This window comes from Pelodiscus sinensis, chromosome 2, assembly GCF_052426305.1.
Source record: "Pelodiscus sinensis isolate ZL-2025 chromosome 2, ASM5242630v1, whole genome shotgun sequence".
Classification (NCBI taxonomy): domain Eukaryota; kingdom Metazoa; phylum Chordata; order Testudines; family Trionychidae; genus Pelodiscus; species Pelodiscus sinensis.
This window is the reverse complement of record NC_143053.1, coordinates 47,991,543-48,014,564: the sequence shown is the minus strand read 5'-3', so window position 1 is coordinate 48,014,564 and position 23,022 is coordinate 47,991,543. Positions and strand designations below refer to the sequence as shown.

Here is a 23,022-nt window from a genome sequence, read left to right as displayed (position 1 = left end):
CTGTTTAAGCTGTAAATACAATAACAGCAAGGGTGTTGTGTAGACTCAATTTCTCTCTAATCCAATTACAGACATGATGCTTATTTGTATTGTAGATTGCATCTTAATTGTGTTTTGTAAAAGACTAAAGCTTTAAAATGACATGTTTTGAAATTAGTACAATAAGTGACTTGCCCTAGAAGTAACATTCTAGGCATCCTCTTTGATTAGGCAGAGTTGGAATTTTCTCCAGTATTGATATGTGCTTTATATTTACATGTTATATTTCATCCTTTCTTTTCCATTTGATGGCTACTCACTTCTACAATTTCCTTAATATGCTCACTTAGGGGTAATTTTAGGAAGCATAGGAAGCAACATTCAGCAATCTCTCCCAAACTTTATGGTAAGAGAATTTAGATATGGAATTTAATTAAGAGTGAAATTCCAAATTTCGATTGCTATAAATGCTTATATGACTAGCTGGTCCAGAACTACATCTCCAACCTAGCAAAGCCCTTCAGCATTCCTGTAACATTAAGTATGTGAGCAGTCCTGCTAAAGTGTCAAAGACTACTCAGATGCTTACAATTATACATAATTTTAAGTGTGTTACTGCATATATGCATCATGTGAAATCAACCTCACTGAGTCTCTTTGCCTGGAAGGAAAATGTGGATGGCAGGACCATTCTGGGAATAATCCTAGAGCACCATGCATATCCTTTTCCTCAGAACAAGTATGTCACTTCTGCCGTGGCACTGTGATTACTGTGATCCATCCACCTCATGTCATCCTTGTGAGCAAATTAATTTACTGAAAGCTGTAATTATTTGGGAGGAAGATGAAATTGCTCTGAGTAGATTTCTGCTGACAGCAACCCCAGCCCTTCTGGGTCATTGCCAAGTCAGCATGAATTCTTTGTTTAGATGAATGCAAATGAATATGCAAGAACAGTGTGATTTAACTGAAGTATTTACATACCGTACTATAACTCCCATCTTAAGTATACTAGGACAAGTGGCTGCTCAGTACCTTTTCAATATTCCTTTATAATCCCCGTTTCCTGCTTTCTTCGCTAAGGATATCCGTTTTAAAGCACATGTTACTGCTCACATTAGAAGAGCAACACAGTAGTTAGAGGTTTACAATCTTGGCTGAGTTATTCAAAGGAAATTTATTTAATGTCATTAGTTTTCTAATTCTCCTGGAAGATTGTCTGCTAATGGTTCAAAAATGTTTAATGCCCACACACCACTGGAGGGAGCCAGTTCTTCAATATGGAAATATTCTCTTCCAGAATTTGATCTGAGGAAGTGGGTCTGGCCCACAAAAGCTCATCACCTAATAAACCATCTTGTTAGTCTTTAAAGTGCTGCATAGTCCTTTCTTTTGTTTCAGCAAGATCAGACTAACACAGCTACATCTCTATTACTAGAAATATTTTATGTTACTCGTAAGTAACACAAAAGGATGTAAGAAGCACAAATGAGAAATATTCAGAACTGGGGTTTTAATTGTAGCCCTTCACTAATAAAGCCTTTTTAAAGGAAATTAATTTATTGTTTATGAGGTTGATACTCTGAGTAATGAATAAGTGAAACCCAGACTTGTAAAAATATTCCAGTATCTGTTGCCTGGTATATGTTCATTTGTTGCTCACCGCTACTCTACCAGACCAGTACAAGAGCCTATTGTCTATTAACAGAGCCAGCCCAAGGTACGGTCCAACCGGGCTACTGCCCGGGGCGCCCCATTGTAGGGGGCGTTGCGCGGGGCTGCTGGCCCGGGTGGGGGTGGCACTGCGCATGCTCCGTGCGACCGGGGTGGCGCCACGCATGTGCCGGGCACCCGGGGGGCGGGGGTGCCATGTGCCCGGGGGCGGGACTGCGCATGCGTCTCACTCCCGGGGCCGGCGCCACGCTCCTGAGGCCTGAGGTGCACGAATGGCTCGGGCTGGCCCCGTCTACTAACTAAATGCCATACACACTCCCATTAAATGTACATTAAAACCAGCATTAGAGAAGTTCTGGTCTCAATCTCCCAATATTCTCTGGTTCAGACCCTACTTACATTGTTTCTGTTGCCATCTCCAGCAACTGTGAAAGACCCGTGCTCCGGGAATTTCTAAGTACCAAAATAAAGTATCCACAGGAGTTTAGCATGAACAAATAAATAGGTTGTTTTAGGGGAATTCTCTCCACAATCCTTTCTGTTATGCATACATAGCACAAGAGAAGAAAATGGCAGCACTGACTTCCTAGCCTTTGGGTTCCATGCCCTCTCTAACTAGATGTCTAGTGGTTGCCCAGTATGAGCCCAGCTGGCCAAGTCCTGAACTCCTTTCAGAGGAGCTGATCCTGCAGGGTGCTGAGCAACCTCTACTCCTGTTATTTCAGCAAGAGTAGCATATGCTCAAAATATCACAGGAGGCAGTCAGTACCTTGCATGATCATGCTGTCAGTTTTGATGTACGCCTAACTCAGTCAGACTTCCAGGGCATGCCTAAACTGCAGGTGGGAAGAATGCCTCCTAGCCTGGGTAGGTAGCTCCACTTCACTAACAAGCAGGGGCAGTGGGTGAAGGTCAGGCTGGGGGAGGCACCTTTATCACCACCCCTTCTGCCAAGACCCCACCTACTATGGGAGCCAGGCCATCTCACCACTCCCTACCCTCCCCACACCACAGGGAGGTGGGGAAATGTGTGGCCCCAACCTTCCTGGCCCTGGAGCATGGGGAGAGTGGGTCCTGGGGGCAGCAACACTCCACTCTCAGTAGGTGTTCTGAGGCAGAGTGTGGGCGGGGCCAGACTGGTGGTTTGGGAAGGCGATGCCTTTCCCCGCTTAGCATAACAGCCACCCATGCTAGCAAGTTATCAATAGCAGTGAGGATGTTGTGGCACAAGTGGTAGCTTGGGTTAGCCACACAAACTCTGACCCTGGATATCAAGCTTCTTAGCATCACTGCCTATGCTGCATGATCCACAACTGTTATTTTTATCTCACCAGCTGAAACAGCCATGCCATTGTCCCAAGGTGTCTGCATGGGATCCACTCAGGTTAATAAAAACAATGAGAAGTCAGACATATCTGAAAAAGTGGCTTCCAGCCAATGAAAGCTCATCCCCTAATGAATTTGTTAGTCTTTAAGTTGCCACAGGCTTCCATGTTGTTTTTGCTGAAACAGATTAATGGCTACCCCTTTGAAACACAGTTAATGACTCTCCATTGTCCCTGGCCTGGAAGGGAGTTGTAGCATCAGCCATACATCATCAGGCTTGGTATCACAGCTCCAGGAAATTCATTGATATAGCAATTTCATAAAATCAATTTGAATTCATAAGTTGTACATAGCTTCCTCAAATAGTCACAGGGTATGTCTACACTACAAATTTAATTCGAACTAACAGACGTTAGTTCGAATTAACTTTGACAGGCGCTACACAAGCGCTCCGCTAGTTCAAATTTAATTCGAACTAGCGGAGCGCTTAGTTTGAACTAGGTAAACCTCATTCTACGAGGACTAAGCCTAGTTCGAACTTACTAGTTCGAATTAAGGGCTTTGTAGCCCCTTAATTCGAACTAGTGGGAGGCTAGCCCTCCCCAGCTTTCCCTGGTGGCCACTCTGGGCAACACCAGGGAAACTCTATTGCCCCCCTCCTGGCCCCGGACCTATTAAAGGGGCACGGGCTGGCTATGGTGCCCATGCCAGGTGCAAGCCTGCCACCACCCAGCCAGCAGACTCTGCACCTGGCACGGCTCGAGCCAGCCACCCGATGCCCCCCAGCTCTCCCCCTCTTCCCGGGACCAGGCTGGCGGCTCCTGGGAGCTTGCCCTGGACCGCAAGAGGCGGGCACCCGCCTGGTCTAGTGCGGACATCGTGGACCTCGTCCATGACCTCCGCTCTAGGCACAGGAAAGTGGCCATCTAGGGCAGGAGAGCTGCCAGCCTGGCCACCCAGGAGCAGGTGTGCATGAAAAGCAAGGTGGTTCACTGAGACCCCCGACCCTGAGCCCTGAGCTTACAATGGCCATACTGGGTCAGACCAAAGGTCCATCTAGCCCAGTAGCCTGTCTGCTGACAGCGGCCAACCCTAGGGACCCTGGAAGGGATGGACCGATGACAGTGACCAAGCCATTTGTCTCGTGCCATCCCTCTCCAGCCTTCCACAAACTTTGGGCAGGGACACCACTCCTACCCCCTGGCTAATACCACTCCATAGACCCAACCTCCATGACGTTATATCACTTCTCTTTAAACTCTGTTCTAGTTGTAGCCTTCACAGCCTCCTGCAGCAAGGAGTTCCACAGGTTGACTCTTTGCTTTGTGAAGATCAACTTTCTGTTACTAATTTGAAGCCTGCTACACATTCCTTTCCTTTGGTGTCCTCTAGTCCTTCTATTATGGGAACTAATGAAGAACTTTTCTGGAGGCACCCTCTCCACCCCACTCATGCTTTTATAGACCTCTATCATATCCCCCCCCATCTCCTCTTTTCTAAGCTGAAAATTCCTAGTCTCTTTAGCCTCTCTTCCTATGGGACCGGTTCCAAACCCCTCATCATTGTAGTTGCCCTCCCCTCTCCCACCCTCTCTCTTCCCCCTCCCACCTCCTTTTCCCAGTCTCCCCCAGTTTTGTTCAATAAAGACAGATTCTATTTTTGAACACACGTGTCCTTTATTTTGTACATCAGGAAGGGGGACTAGTGAGGGGTAAGTGGAAGGAAGTGAGGGAGGAATGGAGTACAAGCTCCCGATGGGGAGGACTAGGGTGGCTCTGTGGGCTTCTGGGGGTGGAACCTCTCCTGCAGCCCCCCGATTGCCCCCTCTCCCCAGATGGCAGCCTGCGGCAAGTGCAGCTGTGCTGATGGCCGTGTGCTGTGATGTGCCCAGTGTGGGTACTCCGGGCAATCCAAGCCAGGACTGCTTTGCAAGCAGGGCACCCCTGAGAACTGTCCGTCCGGGGTGGGGGTCAGGTCCCTTTAAGCACAGCCCTCGGCTAGCCTGAGACAGCAGCTCCATGCTCTAAGTCCTCATCTGATGCCCTGCCGGCACTGCTTCCGGCCATCCTTAATCCCGGTTCAGGGTCCACTCTGTGTGGACAAGCTAGTTCGAATTAGCAAAACGCTAATTCGAACTAGTTTTTTAGTCTGGATGAGTTAGTTCGAATTAGCTTAGTTCAAATTAACTAATTCGAACTAAGTTAGTTCGAATTAGCGCTGTAGTGTAGACATACCCCCAGACACTATAGGATCACTTGGAAGAGCAGTTGTCACAGAGAAAGAACTTTTTAAGTTACAGATGTTGGTGCAAAGGAGGCATAGTAAAGATCAGAGAAGTCCTGACCCTGACGAAATCTGCATAGTGGAAGGGGAAGCAGTCTGGGTAAAGAACTCACTGCAGCACTATACAAACCTGTAGATTTGGCTTCCATTCTTGCATACCAGATAGCTAAATTTATGACTAAATTCCTTCCTGTGTTGTAGTGATAATTCCAAATGCCTTTCTGATTATTATGGTGTATTGTGGAAAATGGCTGATGCTATTGTGAAGAATCCCGTGGTCTTTTTTAGTGTAGAGGATGAGGGTGCCACACGTGCTCCTATTCTTGGGCTCCACCAGTACCCTGGGGAGGGAGAGAAAGGGAACAGGAAAGAAATCTGGATCCACCCCCTACTCCAGGACCCAACCTCTTTAGCTTCATTGGCTTCTTACCCTCTTTCCCATTGGGCAGGGTTTCTTTATATCCTTTGTGCTGGGGAGAACTGCTGCTCTGCTTGGACAGGGTTTTCCTTCTCCTGGTACTCTGAGCTCTGGTCAAGACAGTGCCCCTCCAAACTACAGTTAGCTGTCCTTCCCCTCCTCCTGTCTGATTAGAACAGGGGTGTTTTATTAGGTCTCTGGTAGGGTCTTAATTGGCCCCAGCTGCTCTAATTATCCTGTGTTAACATCTCCTCAGTCCAAAGAAAATAAAGCCCTGATCATCCAGGGACTTAAATATCTCCCATCAATCACTCACCTGCAGCATTCTGGCCCTGCTGAGTCACAGTATGGAGCAGATAGAGAAGGAGAATCTGAAACTTAGTTTGTGAGACCAAGTCCCATCTCATAGTTCATTATTACACTTAAGATTTTTATTTTACAATCAAAAAACCCCAAAGTGTTAAAATATCTTACAGCAAGGACAAGTGTAGAATCCTGCACTTGGGACAGAAGAATCCCAAGCATTGTTACAGGCTGGAGACCAAATGGTTAAATAGCAGTTCGGCAGAAAAGGACCTGGGGATTACAGTGGATGTGAAACTGGATATGAGTCAACAGTGTGCCCTTGTAGCCAAGAAGGCTAATGGCATATTAGATTGCATTAGGAGGAGCATTGCCAACCGATCTAGAGAAGTGATTATTCCCCTTTATTCATCACTGGTGAGGCCACATCTGGAGTATTATGCCCAGTTCTGGGCCCCCCACTACAGAAAGGATGTGGATGCATTGGAGAGGGTCCAGCGGAGGGCAACCAAAATGATTAGGGGGCTGGAGCATATGACCTATGAGGAGAGGCTGCGGGATTTGGGCTTATTTGGTCTGCTGAAGAGAAGAGTGAGGGGGGATTTGATAGCAGCCTTCACCTTCCCAAAGGAAGTTTCTGAAGGTAGGTTCCAAAGAGGATGGAGAGAGGCTGATCTCAGTAGTGACGGATGGCAGAACAAGGAGCAATGGTCTCAAGTTACAGTGGGGGAGGTCTAGTTTAGATATTAGACCTCCCCCACCTATTTCACTAGGAAGGTGGTGAAGTACTGGAATGGGTTACCTAGGGAAGTGGTGGAATCTCCATCCCTAGAGGTTTTTAAGTCTCTGCTTGACAAAGCCCTGGCTGGGATGATTTAGTTGGGATTGGTCCTACTTTGGGCAGGGGGCTGGACTCAAGATGACCTCCTGAGGTCTCTTCCAGCCCTATGAGTCTATTATTCTATGATTCTCATGGCATGGTGCTGAGCATTCACTTATCACCTCATTTCTGCCAGCAGCTAGAAAAGGCGGGGGGGGGGGGGGGAGGTATTCATTTCAACTCCTCCTGGATTCACTGGATTTTTCTGTCACAATAAAAACAGAACTCAAGGGTCCATGAGTTCATGCTCTGGTATCTGAATTATACTGTGTCATCTGTGCTTCTGCAAAGTCTTTTCTGCTGTACTCACATGGTTTCTCAATCAAAGGTGTAGACGGGGATGCTATTTTCATGAAAAGACAGCTGAGAAATGTTTCCTGTTAACAGAAACCGGAAAGAGGAAGATAATACAGAGTTCACGTAGTTCATTGGTCATATTCTAGAACACTTTCGGTTAAAATACTCAGAGGAAGTGATTAGGAAAGTCTTTCCATATCTGATCTCCCTTATTCTAGATTTATACTGTTAACTTGAAGGATATGATTCTCATAATCCGACTGTGCATTCTTTCATTTCTCAGATATATTCCTTTACTTCTTGGGCATTAGGGTGATAATCTCATTTGGATACTCATAAAGGTTACCGGGTTTCCCACTAAAAAAACTGAGACAACCATAGAAGAGCTTAAATCTCATCTTTAGTGGTGCTAAATATCTATAGCTACCAAGAGATTGGCAATCATTTTTACTCTCCATGAGTTCTGAAATATATTGTTTCATCTGTGCTACCCCAAATTCTGTAGATTTGAAATTTTTGATAAAAGAACCTAAATCGTAATGAAGTTTTGTGGAGTTTTACACTCCTATAGAAATGTTCACTACAGTATAATGTCTTTTATTATATATTCACATACTGTGCAGGTTTGTGCATCCATACGTGTTCCAAACAATGTCAGTGAATGATATTTCAGCCATGCAGAACCAGATTCAGACAAGAAAATATTGACACTGTGGTCATGTATGTTTCCTCTTCACTTTGGGGTACAGTTAAATGAAGTTTACTTCCTTCCTCAATGAGAAGGAAGGTACACAAAGGCTACGTCTACACTGCAGGCTTCTTGTTCAAGAACTGTTTTGTGCATGAGTTCTTGCGCAAAAGGTCTTGCACAAGAGCGCGTCCACACTGCCATGTGCTTTTGCGCAAAAGATGTGCATTTGCACAAGAGCATCCATGGAAGTGTGGACATTCTCTTGCGTAAGAAAGTTCTGATGGCAATTTTAGCCATAGGGGTTTCTTGCGCAAGAAACCCCTGTTGCCCGTCCACACTGCCTTCTTGCACATGAGCTCTTGCACAAGAGGTCTTATTCCTCACGGGGAGAGGAATAACTCTTGCGCAAGAAGCCTCTTTTCCGACACTTTACTGTAAATTAACTTGAGCAAGAATGCGCGTACAGTGTAGATGCTCTGCAAGTTTTTGCACAAGAATGGCCGTTCTTGCACAAAAAGCCTGCAGTGTAGATGTAGCCACAGTGTCTTGCCTCCCCCAGTTAGAAATTACATTATCTCCGTTATATTATAAACCAGAAATAACTTCATTAACTAAACTATGAAAAGGTGTATTTTAAGTAGTCAAAAAGGCAGTCAACAGCACAAAGCAGATTACTAAGAAAACAATACAAAGCATACAATCTAAACAAGATTCATTAAAAAAACAGGTTACAAATAATAACTTCTCATCCTAGTTATTGTTTCAGGTTAAGTCCTTCACAGGCCATGTGTTTCTTGGCTTGAGTCCAGCAGTTCTTCCTCCACCTATTCAGTCATAATCCTTTTGTTTCCATGTGTTTTCAAGTATCTCTTTGGGTTGGGAAGGCAGCAGTGAAGCAAGATGAAGACAATAATTTTTCCTTTCCTTTTTTATATAACATTTCCATAAGGCAGGAAGCCTTGTTTGATTCCCACCATCTACACAGTGCTTTTTTGCACAAAAAACACCCTCTTGTGCAAGAGCTGTTCCTTCCTCATTTTTTCAAGAAGAATGGCTCTTGCACAAAAACCTCTTGCACAGAAACGTCTCCTAATTAATTATGCAAATGAATTGCGGCAATATGCTAATCTGTGCTTCATTTGCACAGGCTTTTGCAAAAGAGGGAAGCAGTGTTGACGTAGCCAGAATCTGTGGTGAAGGCTCTTATTTATGATATTTCCTGGTGCATAGAAAACATGAAGGTTTCCATTCAGTTTTAGATGTAAGGAAGTTCAACATGTTCATCCAGAAGCTTTGGTTTTGAAAGTTAAATCTATCCCTCTTCCTTATTTCCTCACTCTCATGCATAGATTGGTTGGCAAAAGTATGTATTTACCTATACTTAGATATTTGACTGGTGGTGTCAGTTTGTGTGAGGATATGTTGACTTGCATTCAGTTTTCTAGCTTCCTTTCTTAGGGTACGTTTACACTAGTCCCCTAGTTCAAACTATGGAGGCTAATGAGGGTGACTGAAATTGTAAATGAAGCACGGGATTTAAATATCCTGCGCTTCATTAGCATGTTCCCGGGCGGTCGCCATTTTGGAAACTGACTAGCCCGGAATAACTGCCCACATCTATATGCGGCAGTGACACAGGAGTTCAAAGTAAACCCCTTAACTCAAATTAGCTGTTAAACCTCATTCCACGAGGATGTAGACGCAGGAAGTTATTCCAGGCTAGTCAGTTTCCAAAAGGGCGACCACCCTGGAACATGCTAATGAAGCGCGGGATATTTAAATCCCGCACTTCACTTGCAATTTCGGTCACCCTCCTTAGCCTCCCTAGTTCGAACTAGGGGGCTAGTGTAGACGTACCCTTATGTATTTAGGACTAATTCTAAACGTGAAGATTCCAAATCTCTATTTGATGCAAATAATTCTTTTTTATGGGATTGGTAATGGATTCAGTAGCTTCAAGGGCTTTCCTTATAGAGGAAAGATTTCTGACGATAGTGTAATCTATTTCAGAGAGTCATCATTATGAAAGCCAAAAATTAATCTTCTTTTTAGGTCTGGTGGGTCTCATGGCAGCCACTACTTCCGTTATTCTATTTGTGCATGTCAAAATGAGGTCCATGAAATGTTGGTGGGCTCGAATTTGCAAACCAAATCTGAACAATGTTCACATGCTAGTCACCACATCACAGAATATTCTAGACCAGCAGTTCTCAAACTATAGGTCAGGACCCCAAAAAGGGTTGCAACCTCATTTTAATGTTGTCACCAGGGCTAGCTGAGACTTGCTGGGGCTCAGGGCCAAAGCCTGAGTAACATTTATATTTGAAAGATGGAGCTTTTAGGCAGAGAGATACGCAAGAGTTCAGGTGCAGAGAAAAATATTCACCAGCAGTGGTGAAAATGCCTGCAAGTGTCATTCATCTAGTGTGAGACTCATCTATCTAGGAAACTCCTGCCCCATCCCAACCACAAGCACTTGCATTATGCAGAACTGTGGATAGGAAATTGAACCAGCTTCTCCTAGTTACCGGAGGCTACTGCAGGGCCAGACTTCTGGTGGCCTCTACTTACCATGCAGCCTGGAAAACTCAACTGTAATTCAATATGTGTTTGAAAGGGGTGTATCTAAATATATACTTGATATCCAAAATCTTCACATTTAATTTTTTGTTGTAGCACAAGTCTCATATCCATTTGCATACAGAAAGTATATATTTTTCTCATACACTTGTTTGCATGTGCCCGTGTGGTTTTGTGTGTGCAGTTTATATTACTAGAGACTAAAGTATAGTCCAGCTGGAGTCCATGGTGCTGCTCTTCGTGATTCATAGAATCACAGTGTAAAGTAATAGAAGCTAGAGCTGGAAAAGTCAGCTAGTCCATCTCCCTGCCAATGCAGGATTATTCGGCAATATTTCTACTAGTGCTTTATTTACCCTAACTATAAATGATCCAAGAGAGATGGGACATAGTTATGTGACCACTGTTTTATTCCTATATATCCCTCTTCTCCATTCCAACTACATTCTTTTGGCTAGCATCATAAGACTGAAGTTAATGCCACTGTGCAATCATTAGAGAAGGAAGGATATGTATTAAAGTACCATGAACCTCCCTTCTTTCATAGCCCAAGTATGTAGTCATTTTAATGGTCCTGACTTCCACATCTAAATCCCAAACTTTATGAGCTTTTATCCTGTGAAGTTTCCTTTCTTGCTAATGAGAGCAGATCAACAAAACACATACTTTTCTCTGTCTCAGTGGAGTTTAGTGTGGCTATCAGTATCTTCAGCCTCTCTAAAGTTACAGCTAGACAAATGCTGCTGGTCCTGGAAAAAACAAAGGAAAGTTGTTGACCTATTGCCCAACAATGTGTGTAAGATCTATAATTGAAACACTGATTTAATGGCAGCTCTAGTAAAAAGTACAGTGGTGTAAGTTCAGAAAGAATACCTTCTATGCCTAGTGTATTGGGGTAGTTTGCTATAGTTTCTGCTGAGTAGTATAAGAAAGGCATGCCTATTGTATATGAAAGTGGAAATTTAGAAAATGCCATTAGAAGTGCACAGAAGAAAAATTAATAGTGAAGATAGCCATGCAAAAGCAGTACCAGTATATATTTCAAGTTGCTGCCTATATAAAACATATCTACCCTTAATTACAACATAGCATAGTCCTATCTCTGTTGTCATTGGCCTAGTAATAACAGCTAATAACCGAGGGACTCTGTTGATGTCATTCCTTGGCACATTGCTGCTGCCTACTCAAATTTTCCTCTCCCTGTTACTCTGTGCAAATGCTACACAAAGAGTGCCCCAACTATAGTGACTCCAACTACAGTGACTAGCCCAAATTTCCTAGCTCCACAATGGTTCAGCACATCAAGGCCACCCATATTCTTAGGGTGAAGCAACCATCTACCAGGAAATGTGGTGATGCACTCAGAAAATACTCCATTGTCTGAAACAGTCCCATGACCAAATGTAAAACAATGAAAGTGTAAAAAAGTTTATCAGTGTTCTTATGCTTTCAGGGTTCAATCCTGCAAGGTCCTGGGTGCTTTGGTCCACTCCCCAAAATACTTCACATGCTTCACTTTAAGCATGTGGGCAGTGCCACTGAAATTACAATATTTACGGTGACAGACATCTGATTGACTAGTGTTCACTGAAACTTGCCAGAGAGATGGCAAGGAAATAAACATATATGAACATTATTAAATGTGGGTGTCTGCCTAGTAAGTCCGATATGCCAAGGTCACATCTGAGATTAGATAAAGTTTAAAGACAGTGTTGGTAGTCTTTTTCCCTTCTCAGCCAAATTGGTAGGGCTGCCAGTTTCCAGAGTGTTGCAAATTTCTTTTGAACACGTGTTACTCCACCCAAAGCTCTTCAGCCTTCAAAGAGAGAGATGCTGGTAGGCATCCAAGGAAAACCTATGTTGGAACAGCCTTCAGGCATAGCTAGTGCCAAGTACCAATTCTGGCTGGTGTGTATGTGTGTGTGTATGTAATTTATATAAAATGGAGGGCTGGGAGGACGACAAAATGGTGTCCATCACAGAGCAAAAGGAAAAAATGTTCAGAAAGGAAAAGCAAGATGAGGAAATGAGGATAGACGGGGAAAAATCATAGGAGAGTAGGAATAAGGGAGAGAACAGACAACAAACACTGCTGTACTGGATATATTGAACCATATTAACCTTTATTCCAATGGCATGTATTAAGACATCTACATTATGCATCTATAATGCAGATATGCCCTAAATCCACAATCTAATCCTGCTGGGAATAAATTGGTAGTAATTCCACTGACATCAGTTCATTTACATAAATGTAAACTCTGGAGAAGCTAGGAGAATGATTTTTGCAAAAGCATTATGAATGGATATCAGAAGAGCAAGACTGCATTTAAACATAGCCTGAATATAAGGATCTAGAGAAAAGTATAAAGCAAAAACAATTCCCAGATTATGGGGCTGAGTGAACAGTAGGCTTGAAGATTTTGTCTACAGTAATCAAGATTTTGTCTACTGGTAGGATGCTTTGATGGAGATGGGCGAGATTAAGAACTCTGTGTTAGCCCTGCTGAGTTTGAGACATCCATAGGTCATTCATAGGAATGTGCAGAGATAAGCAGAGATTTTAGTCTGGACAGAAAGAGACATGTCTGGAAGATAGAGAGAAAGAGATGTGAGTTGTCAGCATAGAGTTGAATTTGTGTTTACAGATGAGATTACCCAGAGATAAAGTAGAAAAAAGGAGGGAACTGTAATCAAGGACAGAGCCATGTGCAGCCTGCACAGAAAGTTAGAGGGGAATGAAGAGTATCTTCTAAAGGACACGCCGAAGGAGTGATTAGAGATGCACGGGTCTCCTGCTGAGTCTGTAGACAGATGTTTGTGATCAGTTAAGAGTTAACATGCATATGTTGCATATCAGGCATTTCATGGAGAAATGGGTGTCCCATGAACGGAACATGTATGGAGTTTGAATCTCTTAAAGGTTACTTATGGATGAGCATTTATCTCATAGGGAGAATGAACATGAAGGAGAGTTTAAGGGACCACTACTGACCTCCCCTCCACAATATTGTTCTCTCTAGAGAGCATTGGGAAAGCCTCCCCATAAATATCTTAGCTAGAGAAGAACCTGGTTGTTTGCTCCATCTCACATGTATCTCGACTGGATTTTGTTGTGACATTCTTTATACAGCTTTGCCTTTATTGGGGCATTCTCTTTTCATTTACCATCCCCTTACTGAGGTGGGTGGAAAAGGCAAAAGTTTCTAATCTGCTGTATCAATATATATGCTGCAAAGTAATTTTTCCCCCTTATTTCCACCGGATAATGTCATCAGTGTGTTTTAACAGTTCTGGTTCCATAGCTTATTAGTCTTTCTGGCATTAATTGAACATTTCTGTTGTTTCAGTTGAACTGTTCTCACCTATTTGAATGTTCTTGTCAGACTGTAGCATTCAAGGTCAATAAGAGACATAAAGTTGTACCTTGGTAGAGAAGAGTTGCCAGTCTGTTGGAATTTCAGAGCAGACGCCTGGATCTTATGAAAGGTCAGATTTTCATTCTTGGATTATTTGGAGTCAGACTGTGCCAGAGTGTATAAAAGTAGATAGCTCATCTCGGATTTTCATTCTTGAATAGAGATTTGTATTTCAGAGTGCATGTCATGCAAGCAAATCCCAATGATAAATGTGTAATAGTCACCTACTTACAGAGATTATGTTGTTCAATGTGTCAAATGTGGAAGTTATGCCTTAAATGGACAAAAAGCTTATGTTGTGGAAGTCCCATATGTACTAATTGATTCATTGCTTAGATGTATACATTGATTCTAATATTCTCTTTATTATATGTTCACTTAATCAAATTTCACAGGGAAAACGCTCTTATTTGCCTCTTAATTGCAGGTGCTAAGTAAACTCCAAAGTTTGTTTTTTTCAGGCTAATTTACCTTACATTGAGTAAAAATTAACGGAGATGATGGACTGATTGCTGAACTAGTATAATTCTGATGGGATTTGGCATGACAGCTGCTACATACTGTGCTGACAATATATCACTCTATGCCTATTGAAATAAAAAGGGATAGAAAAGGCTTGTCTAATCTTTGTCTATGTGTGGTAGATTCTGCTGTTCATCAAAAAAAAAAAAAAAAAAAAAAAGTGAATAAATTGGCCAAGCTCCATGGGTTATGAAGGCAGAAGAACTTATCCTCGTATCCTGCCCTTTCTGGTTTGGCAGCTCTTCCTACCATGCTCTGACTGTTAACGGGATTTCCATCCACGCCTACCATGCTTTCCATATCCAGGCATGCACCTCAGTGAAGTTAAAGGCAATGACAATCTGGCTCTTTGGCTCTGACATGCCTCCTAACTATGGCATTCCTCAATCAAAAACACAGCGTGACATGCCTTTCTCGAACTGCCGGCATGCTATGTGCAACATGCCATGAACTATCACAGTCCCACTCCTATTTTGCGTAATCATTTTCCATTCTGTTATGTTCTTTTCTCTCTCAAAAGCTGTCACATAAAATGGATACTTTATCTTTGTAATACATTTTGAATAATTACGTCTAGATTATTTTATGAGAATATTGGGCTATATTCTGCACTGTAGTACATTCACTTTGCAAAGTAGCCTTAAAACAAGTACGCAAGGCAAGCTCACACCAGTGTAAAGGGAGCCTCAAAGGGTATACAGGCAGGCTGTGTCTAGACTGGCCAATTTTCCAGAAAATCAGCCACTTTTCCGGAAAAACTTGCCAGCTGTTTACACTGGCCACTTGAATTTCCGCAAAAGCACTGACGATCTCATGTAAGATTGTCAGTGTTCTTGCGGAAATACTAGGCTGCTCCCCGTTCAGGCAAAAGTCCTTTTACGCAAAACTTTTGCGCAAAAGGGCCAATGTAGACAGCTCAGATTTGTTTTCCACAAAAAAGCCCCAATCGCGAAAATGGCGATCGGGGCTTTTTTGCGGAAAAGCGCGTCTAGATTGGCACGGACGCTTTTCCGCAAAAAGTGCTTTTGCGGAAAAGCATCCGTGCCAATCTAGACGCTCTATTCCGAAAATGCTTTTAACGGAAAACTTTTCCGTTAAAAGCATTTCTAGAAGTAGACGTAGCTGCAGTGTTGTAACTGAGATCTCCCCTCTCCTGGTTGTTGTAAGAGGTGCAACCAGGACTTCTCTGTAAATCATCCAGCCTCCGCTGCCATTTTGACCCCCTGGAAGCTGTTGACAATTGATATAAATTTGATCACAGCAGCCTTTGGTCTGTTTTAATTTATGCTTAGGGACTGGCCTCAGTGTGCAATTGACCCATGATTAGTGGCTACAAGCTACCTTTGCATATCCCTCTCCTCTAATTGCACTGCGCTCATTTGGGGTGCAGCCAAGGGTCAGGGCCAATATCCATATTGTATCAAATCCTGCTCACCTTATTCAAGTGAAAAAAGCCCCATTGTCCTCAGTTGGGTTACTTTGATAAGTTGAGCAGGATTTTGCCTATTGCATCCCACTAAGAGGGAAAGTTGCCTATTGATTCAAAATCCACCAATAAGTGTTTCACATCTATGTACTGTTAACTAGTGCTGACTCTTCTGTTTTGATTTTTCACTTAGATGACAGATATTCAGTAGACTCTTGAAATATATTGTGATCCTAAAATGGGTTCCTCATACTCAGATATACATGTATATATAATGAGAATGTAGCTAAAACCTATCCACACTGACTATACTACACATCATCTTGTTTTTCCGAAATGCAGGGATGCATGATCTGTGTATTTGTTTGACCTATTGAAACACACTTTTATGGGTGACTGTAGTATTGTAGCAGAGAAGCAGTTTAGCACCAATGCTTGTATTCGTACAGGTTGCTGTTCTACAAACAGGGACTCTCTGGTCTGCCAGACCACGGATGTTCCAGGATCAGAGAGTTGCAGCACTCTGTGGGATGTAGGGGGATCCAGGAGCCCAATGCAACATGGGGTGGGGAGAACCTCGCATGCGGCCCAATGCAATGTGGACAGGGAGGGAGCCAGGAAGCTTCTGTGCTGCTGAGGGAAGGAGGCCAGGATTAGGGATGTAAGCGACTAGTCGACTGTCTGATAAGCAAAAGCCCCCCTTGCTGCCTCTGATATACAGCAGGAGCTGGTGCTAGGGGGAGCTTAAAAGTTGGTTCCCCCCAGCACCATCGCCACAGGGTTTAGGGGAGGCAGGGGGTAGTGATTTAGGAGCACAAATCTCATTAGGAATTTAAAGATGTTACCTTTTATACATTCTGTGTCTCATTTCCCCATATATAAAATGGGTCCATTTATTAATAGTTGTGGTCTCTCCAGATACTGCAGTGATTTAGGATTTGAGGAGGTTTTCATATACCTACATACTTACAAGTTCTTAAAATCACTTGGCAGTGATTCAAACTGAGCTTGTTTTGCTGACCTTTGATATTTTATGTCTTCTGGAAACTGCCCTGTTAGTGCACTGGTGTAAGCACTGGAGAGATTTAACAGAATAAATATTTGCTGCGCACAGTTGTAAATTCGTTAGATATTTACCTTTTTCTTAAGCTTTCAAGGTGTCATGTCTTAAATAATCAATGATGGCTGCTGGGTGACTATCTTAATTTCATTACTTGCAGAAAATGTTTGCTCCCAAGAAAAAGGGGAAGAGGACAAGATGGCTCTTGTGTTGACAATTAACCATAACAAGCTTATGAATCAAAAAGGTCCTTAATTGCCAATATTTAAAGAAAGGATATTTGGGGAGAAGGCCAAAACATTTTAGTATGACAATTTGCAAGTATCCAGTTAAAGATATCACATTCTCTACTTGCTCACTTCATTTCATGATAAAATGCAAAGGCAAAAGGGTGACAATAATACATCAAAACCATACAATGTGAGGCAGTTTACCAACTGTGACTGATTCCACATGACTTTTTCCCCCTAGATTCTACATTTTTCATTCGGTGCTGAAATATTACCATATTCTGTAGTTCACAGTGAACTTTTCTTGTTTTGCAATGGAATCTGGTAAAGTTCATGGGAAAGCTAAAATTGTAAAAGTTGTCTTGTGGTTTGTAGTAATTCTTAAATGGAAGTAATTGCTCATTTAAAAAAGAATGAAATGGAAGAAACCAATTTAGAAGGGGAGTAGGTATAGCTCTCCTTTTTGTACTAAAAATGCATCTCTTATTTCCATAAATGGCTTTGTTATGTGTTCTTTTTCTGTGTGAAGTAGATTAAATGTGCCTCTAAGCAAGACTGCTAACACCACCTGTTTACAATTACTAAACAACTATGAGTTGTTCCAAATGGAATTTGATGATCTCATAAATGTTTCTGTCCCTCAGTAGGTGAGGAAGAAACCATTTCTGAGGGATTAACGCCTGTGCTAAGATTTATGAATTAAAATTGCAGTAGGAGTCAGTTTTATATGCATGTTGTGCTAAAAACAAAAGTGAGATAATAAATTAACTGATGGCATATAACAAAGGGGAAGATGAAACCAGCGATTTCTTTGTGAAACCAAAAACATATATATCTCTTTTTCAATTGTGAGTTTTCAAAGGAACAGACAAGGAATGAGATTCCGTAGAGGCCAGTCTTACAATTACCTGATCTTTCTAGCTCAATATTACGGGGAGTTGATGCTTCTCCTGTGACATTTTCATAATAGAAATCACCAAAGCAGTATACATTGTCAGCAGAAGACCAGATCCCAGCAACGTGTAATGTATGAAGTGATGGTAATAATAATACATTAATATCAGAAGGACAACTATCCTTTGCTAATTAATAAAAGAAATATGAGGAGTCCTAGGTTGAAGCTCTCACATAGTTTGAGTGAGGTATTGCGATGAATTTATATAGCTACATAGTCCCATGTTAAAAATCTTTACAGGCTGCAATTTGACCCACCAACCTGGCTGAACAATGCTTTGATAGCCTCTTACTCATGTTCTCAATCAAACATAGTAGTAGGAAATTTCTGAGGCCAGAGATGAAAAGGTCTGAGCAGCTGTTTTGTTGGGCTCATTTCTGATCTCTGTAAAAAAAAAAAAGTGAGTACCTTGGAATATTAAGTGTATCTCTGCACTCTATAAGGGCAACATAGCTTACATATAATCCTTTGTTTGTTTTGGCAGATGTGTGGGTGCAAATCTGGCAGTGAACGGGGTTTCTATGTCTTTGTTATTGCCAAATATAATAATCAGGTATCTAGGAAAGTATATGGCTTTCAACTTAGGCATTTTGGGGCTTGCTTCACTAAAGGATTTAGGTGCCTAATTGATACTTTGGATGCCTAAATCCCTCAGGCCCTACTGGTATTCACAAAACCTCTCTTAGCAACTGCCATTCCTTATTTTGCCATCAAAGTTCCCAAGGTACCTATGTTTCTGCTCATACATGCTGCAGCCTCAGTCTAAAGGTATGTGTACACAGCAGGGCTAAAGTCGAATTAAGCTATGTAACTTTAGCTACGTCAATTGCATATATTAAGTCGAAATACCTTAACTTGAGTTTTGGTGCTGTCCACACAGCAGGAAGTCGAAGGAAGAAAACTCTTCCTTTGACTTCCCTTATTCCTCCTAAAATGACTGTTACCATGAGTTGGAGTAAGATATCCTCTAGCTCGCCGTTATTTCAAAATAATGACTTGTAATATAGATGTACACTATGTTATTTCAGAATAACATCAGTTATTCTGAAATTAACACTGCTGTGTAAACGTACCCTAGGTGTCTGGGAGACAAAAACAACAAGGCAATGTGCAAACTGTGGGAAGATGGGCATTGCTATCTCGCCCTGCAAGACCCAATCCAGGATGTATACGGAGAATTCACTTCCTGAATTGGGCCCCAAAAGAAAGCTCACAAAAAACGGATATGGAATGGAACCCTCATCATAGTTTTTAGCCCAATAGTTTTGGTAGTCCCCTTGGATGTGAGAGATTACTCATTCCAGTCTCCCCTTCCCTTGAAGGGGAGAAGGGATTTGAACAGTAATTTGCCACCTTTCTTGTGAGTGCCCACCCCTGTGAGCCATGGGCTAGTCAGATAGCAGGCTTATCTGTTAAAATGGTTCTGCTATCACCCAGTAATGAAAAAGGCATTGGAGCAGGAGGACTGGATCCCAGGTCTTACGCATTCATGCTAAAAGTTAAGTGCATGCTTGCTCACTCTGGTATCCCTCTCATTTTCCCAGCTTCTTTCACAGACAGTGTAGGCACCGAATGAAAGAGATGGCTAGCAGCTGAGAATCAGAGAAACAGAGAGTGGCACCTACCTTCAGTCCAGACTTGGGCACCAAAATGCTTGAGATGGGCAGACCTTAGGACATACCCCTGATCTTGGCATAGTCCACTAGCTAACTTAGGCAGGGAGCCACTTGGCTTGCTGGTTTTTGTGAATCTCTCCCCATTCATTGCACAGGGAGGCTAGGCACCTGAGACTTTGTGAATTTAGCCATTTGGGCTCTCTTTATGTCTTTTTTCTGGCTGGCCAAAGCGGTATGAGTTTTCTGGCTCTTTCTTCACTGGTTCTGTCATGGTCTTCATTCTAACAGTGATTAGCATTGCAGAGAAGAATATCTATCCATAACTGTAAGTCTAAATAGAATGTGTGTGAGAAGGAAACACACCCTTCCAACTTTGATCTCCTAGCCAGCAATATCCCTTGGTCACTTACACTGGAACTGTTAGTGTACTTGTCCAAATTAGACTGCTGGCTCCTGGGTTAAGGATCTTGTCTTTCATGTGCCTGTACAGGGAGGCATATATTTATGCTGCACTTTAAATAATGAAAAAGAGAGGCAAAAGATAGAAGTGATATTCTGGTAATCAATCAATGACAGTGCTAATTTTGGGTCCCCTAAGCAAAGTGCAAGTAAAAGGACTTTGCAAGGAAGCTATGTAAGGGCTGATATGAATGGAATTCTCTTCTGCTATCTGGTGGTGATTTATGAAACATAAGTATAGCCGCTGCTATAGATTATAGCCGTCATCACCAACACCAAAGGGGTTTAGGACAGTGGATCCTCATGGCTGCAGATCCAATCTTCTGCACTCCCCCATACTCAGACTCTCCTGTGCACTCTATTGGAGGGTGCCTCGGTTGAGCACTTCTCATTGACATGTAAGGGCCGTGAATTCTTTCTGTGAAGCCTCTTCACAACCTGCCCATCAATCCCCATGCAGCAAAACCATGGCAGTAAGTTCTAATACTCTGTGGTCCTTGAGCAACTGTGCAAGATGGGAGCAGCAGGATGTGTCTCATAGTTGTTCTGAAAGCACACAGATGAACAATACATGTGCACATGAGCATCTATTCCTAAACAACTTTCTAATACAGATCATGCCCGACGTGATCCGTTCACCTCACACAGAAGTGTCAACATTGTAAGAGATACAAATAGATTGGGAGTTGGGACCATTTTTATGGTTTAATTAGGGAGATTTCTCCATTAGTTCCATCTTTTGTGTATATGTGTTTTGGTATTCACATTAATATTTCTGGCAAGACAATTAGGGTTGATGGCTGCAGAAAAATACTGGTTTTCCCTTTAGTCAGCTGCTTTTTTCCCCCAAACTGTTCTGATATCCTTCAGTTTTATCTGTTCCCAGTTGGCCGAATATTCACCTTAAACTGTAAAATTCAAGGTCAACAAGAGACATAAAGCTTTGTTTTTGTAGAGAAGAGCCACCAATCTGCTGGAAGTTAAAAGCAGACACGTCCAAAGTTTATAAAAGCAAACAGCTTAGATCAGATTTTCATTCCTGGATTATTCTGAGATCAGACTGTGATAGCTCAGCTCATATTTTCATTTTTGTATTGAGACTTGGATTTCAGTGTGCATGCTGTGTAAGTGAATGCCTGTTGCAAAACTATGGTAGTCAACTAGTTAGAGAAATTATGGGTGCTTTGTGTTGAATTCATGTGATGTTGCTTTCAAGGGCAAAAATCAATCTGTATTTTTTTTATTTCACCTTTGATATAGGTATCCAGACACTACAGACTCTCCTGTGCACTCTATTAGATATCTACAGAGAAGATAAACAGCTGAACTTTTGAATCACTGAAATTTCAACAAAATTGCAACACTCCAGGAAAAATATCTAATTTCTTACATAGAGCTTAATGCCAAAATCTTCGTTATATGTACATAGACTGATTGACTTTAAATCCATAAAAGATGCATCTATCTAATCTAATCTAATCTAATCTAATCTAATCTAATCTAATCTAATCTAATCTAATCTATCAATATTTATAAAGCTTGTATTGCCATCTTATTTCTGGGATTGAACCAAAATTCATTGAAATCAAAGGGAGTCTTTTCTTTAACTTCAGTGGGCTTTGTATCATGCCCTAGATATTATATTTGACAGAATTTGTTCCTTAGCAATTATTGATATCTTGTAAAATATTGTATCCAGTTTGGTTTTCCTTTTACATTTTCTTTTTTAAAATGCCCCCTTTCTAACATTGTTTAATATATAACACTGAACAGGTTTAATTGACTTTCTTTTTAACACAATTGATATCTTATTATTGTCATCTCAAGCAATAGTTAAAGTGTTAGGTTTTAGGAACATTTGTCTACGTATATTCCATCACTGAAAAATCTTTGATGTAAGATTCTGTCATTGCATAGCATCAGTAACTATTTGTAAAACATTGTGGACATACATGCTGCTGTATACATTGGATTAATAAATTCTCTATTGGGTGTATTTCTTTTGAAGAAAAAAAGCTTAAACTTAATTCTGAGAAGTACACAAAGAGTATACTTTCTCCAAAGAAAAATCATGCATAAATAAAAATCATGCATAAATAAAGAACATGTATTATCGTTTATGGGGCACCTTTCCAATCCTCACAATCAGGACATATTACCGCCATTTGTGGTGATCCGTTGCTAATGAGCACATTAACAATATGATCTTTGAAAGTAAGTGGAAACATATAGAAACCAGAAGAGAATCCTTTTTAATATGAGGGATATATAACTTGTGAAACTTTCTTCCATATAAACATCACATCTGCTGTAATGGAATATTTTTTTTAATTATTTTTTTTGTAAATACCAATAAAGAACACCCTGCCAAACAGCAGTAGGTATCACACCATCTTAAATATATTTCCAAATGCAAAACATACAAGAAGCCAGTACAATCAGTATATGCTCAGAAAGAAAGAACTCATCCAGTTGTAGCAACTGAACAAATAAATCCACTCATCCCACATCAGTCTCATCATACTCTATCCTCCCGCTATCCAAACGTCTGAGAAAACAGATAAGTTTTGCAATGTGCCCTCAAGGTCAACAGATTTGGGCTCTTTCAGACTGAATGGTGGATGAAATTAATTCCAAAGTCAAAGGCCCCTCTTGCAGAGTAAATTAATAGCTTAATTAAAGACAGAAGGGATTATTGTGACTATGTAGTCTGACTTCCTGAATATCACAGGCCACAGGCTTTCCTAAATTAATTCATATTTAAATTCAAATATCCAATGTTGATTTCAAAAAGTTCAGAGATGGAGAATCCCCCACAAAGCCATCCTGGATGCATCTACACTGCCAGGCTTAACTCAAAATATGCTATGTAAACTGAGCAACGTCAATTGCATATCTTATTTC

At 41.7% G+C, this 23,022-nt stretch overlaps 1 long non-coding RNA gene across 1 annotated transcript in view; it reads left to right on the top strand.

Moving 5' to 3' along the window:
* Nucleotides 1-22,408, top strand: part of LOC102449488 (uncharacterized) — a 38,586-nt gene extending 16,178 nt beyond the window's left edge. Inside the window, exon 3 of the long non-coding RNA XR_016348704.1 lies at nt 21,379-22,408. This is a non-coding gene — a long non-coding RNA (uncharacterized LOC102449488). The remainder of the gene's footprint in view (nt 1-21,378) is intronic.
* Nucleotides 22,409-23,022: the final 614 nt, after the last annotated feature.